Raw genomic sequence first — 9,605 nt, 5'->3', positions numbered from 1 at the left:
AGATGGCTGGACTGTAGGTACAACTGCTTTGGAAGAAAAGAAGAAGGCATGGTTCTAGATGTGGAATGATGAGCGAGAGGAAGCAAAGGGGGGCATCCATATGTTGTGTGCTTTTTTTTTTTAATAATATTTTTTGTGCTTAAATAGGAACAAAACTAACCCTTACATGATTAACATATGCCTTAAAAAGGCTCTTATAAAGATGATGAGGCGCAGTGTTTCTACACCCTACCCAAGTTCTTTGAGGTACAATGTTTGCTGAAACAGCGACAAGAAGTGAGTTAAAATTACCAAGAACTGGGCTCTCCCTAGTGGCGCAACAGGTTGGAGCACTGCACTGTGAAACTAAGCCAAGCTGTGGCTATTTCAGTGTGAGTTCAATCACCACCCCGGATGGGACCCACATGTTGCAGCAGATCTCTCCTATCTCGCCTGCTGCTCCCCTCAGCAGTGTACTTCGTCAGTCTGCCTGTTCTGCTCCCCACTCTGTCTCTGGTGAAGCCTCTCACCCCTGCACCTCTGGCCTGTAGCACAGTCTTGTATGCATAGATACATAAATCATAAATACAGAATCCGATATTGAATTAACTTATCTGTAAATATTCAATAATTTTGAAAAGTGTGAAACATTTAATCAAATTTTCAGAAAATATATAGAACTTACATTGTCATGCTAAAATGATTTTACACTATTAATTTGAATGTAGAAATAAGATTTCTTTTTTTAAAAGATTTACTTATTTATGCATGCAGAACTGAGGTACACGCCAGAGGCACAGGGGCAGTGAGAGGATTCACCAGAGACAGAGTGGGGAGCTGAACAGGCAGATCAATGAAGTACACTGCTGAGGGGAGCAGCGGGCTGGTCTGAGGTGCCATGTGGGTCACCCTGGCCAAGAATTGAACTCATGCTGAAGTGGCTTTTAGCTTCTTAGTGCTCTAACCGGCTGCGCCACCAGGGAGGGCCCCAAAATAATATTTTATTTGTAACATAAAACTTTTGTAATATACATAATACATTTATGAAGAAATGTTATGTAATTCATAGATAAATTAAAAATATGCATATTGTGTTATATCCCATGTTTGTTATTGCTGAAGTTTCAAGTACTTTGAAAACTCTTCTTAGAAAGTATTATAATTTATGGTTACCCAGCTGATAAGCCAAATTGCCTTTGAGGACTGTCTGTGTATACTTTTGCCTGCCTCTCTAGTCTTATTTCATGTGAGGCCAGAAACTAGTCAGTGACCCAGCCACAGAGGACTTCAGTATCATGCTGTCACTTCTGAACTGAACATACCACTACAACCGCATGGAACACGTGTAACCTCTACTTCCATCCCCTTATCTCTTCTCCCTTATACAGAAGTAATTCTTTACTTAGTCATCCTGATTCAACTTTCATATAACTTTTTAAATATTTCACCGGCACAACATATTCTTTACCCAAATTCACCTATCTTGCTGGTCAGTGCAACTTCTGTAATCCCTGCACTTGGCTACTTTCTACTTCTTGTAGGAAATAATACTGAAAATGCTGCAGAAAGTGAACCGTGTGGCAATGCCCTCTTTTTTTTTTTCTTTTTCAGCTCCTTTTACAATATATTTTTATCATGGCATTCTCATGACGTAGTATAGTGACTGATATATAGCATTTCATCAGTAAATTCATATCAAATGGTGACTCGGGAAGCAATATAAGGTTACTTTCCACATGCCGACTAGATCCACCACCATTTACAAAGATGGCTGGACTGTAGGTACAACTGCTTTGGAAATAGCCTACCACTGGGACCACTGAAAGTAAATTCTGAATTAATTAAAAAAAAAAAAAAGACCATTATTCCTATACTAGATTTTCGATATAAATATGATTCCTTCTTGCTTATTTAGAAAGGAATTAAGAAATATTAGAATTTAAGTAAAACTAAGAGGAAATAGTTTTTAGGTGTTTTATCTGTTGCCCCCTGCAAGCCTAAAACTACAATGCAAAATAGCGTTTTTCTAAAATTAAACAACTGCTGCACCTGGAATTATACCCAAATATTACTCTTTAAAACAGAGAGGATGAGAAGGAGAAGATCTTTGTGTCTTTGAAATTCATGTACTTTGTTTTCCACTCATAGGATAATTCTCAGAGTTGTATCCTAGATGAAAGAAAGTGGCCGAGCACCAAAAGTGATTCAGTCATGTTTCTGCATGTGTTCTTTTTCAGAGGTAGGGTCCACATAACCAGTAATCCAGACAGGGCACTGGAGGGAGTTACAATTAGGATTTCCTTAGCAGGACAAGGAATACAATAGTTGAATGCTAAAGATAGTCATGTGTGCGGGCTTCCTAAATTAGAATCCTGAAATAAATGTCTTCACCCCCAATTCACCTAAATATTAGGGAGGAAATGGGTAAAGAAACAACAGCAAGTTGGAAAAATCGAACATTGGAAGAGGTTAATCAATTAATGAATGTTACTTGAGTGCAGAAATTATTGAGTTGGACTAACTGTATGAACTAGATTACATGTTTGAAATTAATGTAAAATGGGAAAATAGTGAAACCACAACATCCTTGATTCTTTTGAATTTGTTAATTTTAATATGAAACTAAATTTAAAAAGATAGCATACTGAACTTTGACATGGAGCTATTGCTATTTCATCATTTTAATGAAAACTAAGTAGTAACTAAAGAAATCAATATTCCAAGACCTTAGATTTGACATAGCAAATAATTCAGAATTTCTCAATACTTTCATGTACATATACTTTAGGCTATTAACTTGATCATTGTTTTTCTAGGAAAAATAAAACTGCAACTAATATTAAATTTAATGTCTTTGATGGCGGTGGTATCTGCTTAAGCTACAAATAATTTTACACAAAATAAAAAATATTGGAGGCAGAAAAACATCTTTTAGACCATAAAGTTACAACTTAGGTTATCCACATGAGAAAATAATGTAAAAATTTAAATGGTTGGTTATTTCCATCTTCAATTGTTATATCAAAGCACATAAGGCATAATACAAGACAAAATTAAAAGTATGCAAAGAGCTTCTTAGATTGTTTTCATTTTGGTTATCAAACATAGAAATTTAATATTGATCCTTTTGAAACCTGTAAGTAGAGATTAAGGCATCTAACATGCAATCTACAGGTGTGCCATAGTGAATTATGATATTCATAATCCATGCAATGAAAAAGCAACAGAAAGTAACAGATTGTTAATCAGTGCAGAGACACAGAAGATCAATCTTTGATTCTTATGTTCAGAAACCCTGTTTATTGGGTCACATTAGAGAATAGAGCAGGGTGTTGGAATGGATTCTTAGATGATGGATGTAATTGTCAAAACTGCCAAGGTCAATGTATAATGTTCATAAAGGAACCAACCCAATTCAAGCACCTCCATTTATCATTAATGTAATTTGACCCCAGTTCTCTTTGTAATAACATACAAAGGAGGAACAACTGCTGTGTTCATTCCAATGGAATCTGGTGCACTTTTCACTATCTTTCAGCTTTTCTCAGGCTGGGATCATTTGTATATAACTTTCTCTTCTCTGAAGTTATTGGAACTATCAATTGAAATATGGGTATAAAATGTGTGTATAAATATAACTGCTATGTCACTAAATGGAAAGTTTTTAAATTCTAAATAAGAGTGATTTAGATGATTCTGAATTATCAGTTGACTCAGAATATATTCTCAAGTTTGACATTGACAGTATTTTGTTGAAAATTAGTGCAATGCCAGTACTTTTGCAAATATGATTTTGTTATGATATTTGCAAATGCTAAAGTTTTTAGTGTATTTAATATATTTAAATATTTAAATTGAGTGTATTTAGTTTATTTAAATTTAGTATATTTAATAATACTATTATGGTCATTGTCAATGGGAAAAACAGGAGATTTATACTTATTTTGCTTGAGCAACTTATATGCTGCTATACTTAATGAACATATGATCTAAAAACTTACTAGAAAAGTAGGTTTGGATATAGTAGTGGGGCCCTGTGCTGGTTGTGTCTAGCTCATGCTGCAATAATGTCCTGCTCCCTGTGGCTCCTCCTGCCACATTTGTCTCTGTTTCTATGGAACAAGGTTGACACACCAAGTCTGAAGATTTACAACATAAATTTGGTCACTGTGGTCCTATAGTTTATGTGTATATTCCAATTGTTTTCTACACTCTCCATCCAAGGGGATTTGCTTATGCTCAATTTGAGGATGTTCCTGATGTCAAAGATACTTTACAAAATTTGGGCAGCAGATGTATTTGTGAATACCAAATAGAGATACAGTTTACACAGGGGAAACCTAAGACTCTAAATCAGATGAAAGCCAAGGAAGGGAGGGATGTGTACAGTTCTTCATGCTATGATGATTATGATAGATATAGACAGTCTCAAAGCTGAAGTTAGGAAAGAATTTCAAGATATTGGTCCTTTGATTACAACTGTAGAGTATCTTAGAGTCTTGGAAACACCAGGTTGACAAAAGACCAATGTGTGGCAAACACCATACTGAGAATGATTGATTCAATTGCCAAAACTGATCTTTTTCAAGATCTATATCCATTTCAAGATTACAGTCCAAGTCCTAGTCCAGAGTGAAATGAAATCTAAGCCACCTTCTAAGTCTGTCTCTCATACCCAGCTAATGGTACCTATGAAACACACATTGTAATTCTGGCTCAAGAGATAACAAGGAATCAAGGAAAGAGCCATCTAATTCAAATCTCAGTCAAAACAGAATCTAGGTCTAGATGGAAGTCTTGCCCTAATCTGAAATTCAATGGCCACTGATAGTATAATCCACAATATTTTTTGACATGAGTCATTAATTTAATCATAGTTTGATTACTTTAATTATCAGAAATATAGTATTGCTATGATGCTTTAAAAAGCCCTTCTCAGTTTTCCTTATACCAACAATGCTAATAATTAAAATACTAGGCTATTGAGAAGACATTCGTTTTTTTTTTTTTTTTAAGATTTATTTATTTATTCGTACAGAACTGGGGTACAGGTCAGAGATGCGGAGGGTGAGAGGATTCACCAGAGAGAGAGCAGAACAGGCAGATCTATGAAGTACACTGCTGAGGGGAGCAGCGGGCGGGTCAGGAGAGGTCTGCCTCGCCATGTGGATCACCTCCGGTGCAGGCGGGAATCGAACTCATGTGGAAGTGGTTTAAGCTTCTTTGTGCTGTGCTTTAACCCGCTGCACCACCAGGGAGGGCCGAGAAGACACTCTTAAGAATCCAGTTTGTTTAGTGTTATGGGCAGTTACCAATTTGTGGTGTATTTCTGTAAAGGTCTTCATTTTTGTGTTTAAAATAGTAGTGAAAAGATGACTGGTGATCATTTACAACATGTTCTCATTAAAAATAAAATTTCATATATACATGTAGAACTGCTCATGGAGAAATGTAGCTGGCTAATAAAAAGTAGAATGATACAAAACTGAAGTTTTAGCCACAGTACACTGACTGAGATCAGACACATGTAGGCTCAGGGTAGGCCTTTTGGTCTTGTCAACTTGTCTGTGATAGTCATGTGGTAATAGTTAACTTATAATAAAATGTGGAATAGGGGGAACCTCACTTTCTTGGGAAATGATGCCACATGGGCCAGGTAGCATTTTCAGGGAGATTGAACTTTTGGTTGAAAAGTAGAGTGACTAAAGTGGGGACATGGCCAAGCAGAATCTTTTAGAATCTTCACTGGAGATCATGGTTGTAGCTTGTGAAAGACATCAACTTCTATTAATGATGCTAACCTGAAAATTACTGAGTCTGGCATTTTTGAAATATGGAGAGAACCCACTAGAAAGATGGAGAAAGAGATGGGACCCCTGAATTTACTTCACATGGCTTTTCAATTATGTAAATTTTTGAAACTTTATTTGCTAGATAGATTGAATCTGAGCAATGTAAATGTAATGGACTCATACTATTGATAGTCTAGTGTCTATGTCTTTCTGGTATCTAACCCATTGTTTCATATTTTCTGTTGCAGCTCCCTGATCTTATTGGAAAATAAGGTTACTTATTTCAAGACAGCTCAAATGTCAACTTTAAGTCTTTCATTTCCTGTTCTGATTGTGATAATACCACTTCTCTGTAGCTTATTCATACTATGTCATAACTGCCAATTCTCACATCCAGATGTGATCATTTTGATGGCAGGATACATGTTTAATAAATCTCTATATTCCCTTTGCCAGCACACGATTTGACACTAGGCAGACATATAGACACAAGAGTATTGACAGTATGATTCCATTACTTACTAGAAATAAAAAACAGACAGAATCAATATTGTTTAAGCTGGTAAACAATGAGGAAAAAAAGTTTATCCTAAAACTAAGGACAGTGGCCATTTCGTGGAAAAAGTATAGTACAGTTGAGAACATGTGGAAGATTTCTAAGATTATGAAAATACTTTTTTGGTCTGAGTGATGTTTATACAGTTGACCACTTGATTATATTCCTTTAAATTATTTGTAGCATATGTAGGCCCTTATATATACATATATATATAGTGTACTGCAACAGAGAAAATGAATGTAAAATTTTGAACCTAACTTTTTTTTTGTCTTCTAATTTTATTGCTCTGTAGTCAGATACTGTGTCATTAATTATATCCGGTTTTTGGTATCTGTTAAGACTTCATTGGTGGCCTATTAAATCATCAATTTTGTTGATGTTCCATGCATACTTACTTGAAAATAAAGCATATTCTTAAAAAAAAAAAAAACAGAGGCTTTGCTGTACTTTTCTGTATTCTTTGAAGATTTGGAACATAATAAATATCAGGAAAAAAATCTCAATAAAATTGGAGCTAGCCAATGATGGAAGAAATTCATTTTTTTAATTTTTAAATTTAGTCACTTTTGCATACAAGAACTGGAGTACAGATCAGAGGTGAGAAGGGTGAAAGAATTCACCAGAGACAGAGAAGGGAGCAGAAAAGGCAGATCCACTGAAATACACTACTGAGGGGAGAAGTGGGCTGTTCAGGAGAGGTCTGCTGCACCATGGGGGTCTCCCACTTCCCCTCCCATGGGTAATGGAACCTGTGATTCAGTGGCTGCAGACAGCCTCATAGTGTTGTGCTTTAACCTGTTGTACCACCAGGGAGAGCCCAGAAGAAATCATTTTAAAGGGAAAAAATGTTCTTAGTAGTTATTCACCTTTAAGGGGCATATTTTATCATAATATTGCCTTTTTTAAAAAACTGCTATTAAAATCAATTGCAGTGTTTTTTTTTTATGTATGTGCACAGTGTTAAAAAAAAACTCAAATTTGAGACTTAGTAAATTTGAGCATTTAGATAAAAAATTGACTACCTCTTTCTGAAGGGGGAGTATTATTTACACCACAGTTTATTTAACTCTAGGCATGTGAAATGACAACATTCCCATTTTAGGTTATTCTGTGATAATATGAAATTCATATTCATAATAATTTTGAAAAATTTTTTTTTCAAAAAGAGTCTCATCTGAGGTTTCTTTATTAGTTGTCAATGTAGTATACAGTAACTAAGTAAAAGTAAGAAAATGATACCTTTAATCATTTATAATTTTTGACATTCCTCTGATTGTTTTAGGGGACAATAAAAGTAATTTGAAATGTCCAGTCTCACTTCAAAATAAATGCTAATGTCTCTAAGTTTTTGGATTGCTTGCCTGAATATATAAATAAGAAATATTTCAGGGAGGGCCTACCTTGTGTTACAGGGGATAGATAAGTCTCAGCATTATGAAGCTGTTCACAGCCACTCCAGATTGAGTTTGATCCCTGGACAGTGTAGTGACCCACATGGTGCAGCAGACCTCTCCTGCTTCGTCTGCTGCTCCTGTCAGCAGTATATTTTAGTAGATCTGTCTGTTCTGCTCCCCACTCTATCTTGGTGAATCCTCTGACCCCTCTCATCTCTAGCTGTACACCTGCTCTTGCATGCACAAAGAAATAAAGCTTAAAAAAAGAAATATTGTGGGAACATTTTTACTTTTAGATTTTATTTATTTATTTTGCAAATTTGGTTTGGTTTTAGTAATGTACTCCTTGTCTGTAAAGAACAAAATATGGTTTTGTATTTTTGGAATACATTTAAAGGGTTGAGTATAAACCTTTGTATATCTGATACTATCCATTTCATTCAGCTATGCAATGATTTATATACAAGTATTTTTTTTAAGAATTTCCTGGATATATATTTTAAACAATAAATGATCAATTTAAAATGGCAGCACTAGTTTGCAATTCAAACAAAGAGGAAAATTTTGAGGTTAGACTTTGTATATTCTTTCATACAGAAGCTTTTAAAAGGTATTTTGATATGTTCTTTTTAACAAATACTGTGTACAATCTTTAAAACATCAGTATTTGGATCAAAACAAGACCTGGCTTATTTTCTACTGGCTCTAAATTAAACAAACATGCTATAATAAAAACAAACTGAAGGGAGAAAAGGAGATACTACTAAAAATTCCAGATTCATTCTTAATTGTTTTAATTTGTATGTCTGTAACACTCTTCTGAAAGTGGTTTCACACTTGTATTATCCCTAGAATCATGACCCAGTGGGGGTGGCTTGTTTTGGGGTGGCTTGTTTTCAGCTATACAGGCACATATAGCTTGAAAGAAGACAAAAAAGGATAAAAAAATAAACAGAGATGTAAATGTATGATATTTTTAAATAGATAAGCATTAAACCGATATTGGGAAAATACCAAAATCATGATTATTTTTATGAAATTGTTACCAAGATATTACTCAGTATTTTAAAAACTAAAGCTATTAAGTATTTGTTTTCAATAGCTGCTGCAATTTGAATTCTCAAAATATTTGTAGAGGAGTTCCCTTTTCTCTACATCCTTAACACTTGTTGCCTCTTGTCATTTTGATAATAGCCATTGTGACATGGGTGAGGTGATATCTCCTTGTCGTTTTGATATGTGTTTCCCTGGTGGCTAATGATGTTGAATATGTTTTCATGTGTCTGTTTCTATCTTCTTTGGAAAAAATGTCTAGTTCCTCTGCACATATTTTAATAATTTTTAATTAAGCTGCATAAACATTTGCATATTATAGATATTAACCCTTTTCCAGATATGTGCAATTTTATTCCATTCAGTAAGTTTTCTCTCCATTTCCTTGATGATTTCCTTTACTGAAGAAATTTTCTAACATGATGTATTGTCATTTGTTTACTTTGGCTTTTGGATTTTTTTCCTTTAGTGTCAAATCCACAAGAACATTGGAACACTGATTTTAGAAGAAAAAAATATGTCTCCTTCTATGAATTTTCTTGTTACAGGCCTTATATTCAATCTTTTAATCAATTTTGTCCCAATTTTGTATATGATACTGGCCAAGTATCATTCTTTGGCCTTTTCATTATTTTACATATCCAATTTTTACAATCCCATTTATTGAAGACTTTGTCTTTCCCTTTACTATATGGTCTTGCCTCCTTTGTTGTAAGGTAATTGATTGAATATGTATATTTATTTATTAAATTAAATTTATTTATTTATTTATATTTCACATCATTGTATAGTTTTAAAGAATGTTTACTTCCCCCAACCCAGGTGTAG

General features: G+C 34.4%; 1 pseudogene; it reads left to right on the top strand.

Annotated features, from left to right (window-relative positions):
• The window catches only part of LOC101630065, an 8,902-nt pseudogene extending 4,297 nt beyond the window's left edge, over positions 1–4,605 (top strand).
• The last annotated feature ends 5,000 nt before the right edge of the window (positions 4,606–9,605 follow it).

This window comes from Condylura cristata, unplaced genomic scaffold (genome assembly GCF_000260355.1).
Source record: "Condylura cristata isolate star-nosed mole 26May11 unplaced genomic scaffold, ConCri1.0 scaffold00014, whole genome shotgun sequence".
Lineage (NCBI taxonomy): Eukaryota > Metazoa > Chordata > Mammalia > Eulipotyphla > Talpidae > Condylura > Condylura cristata.
This window is presented reverse-complemented; position numbering and strand designations above follow the sequence as displayed.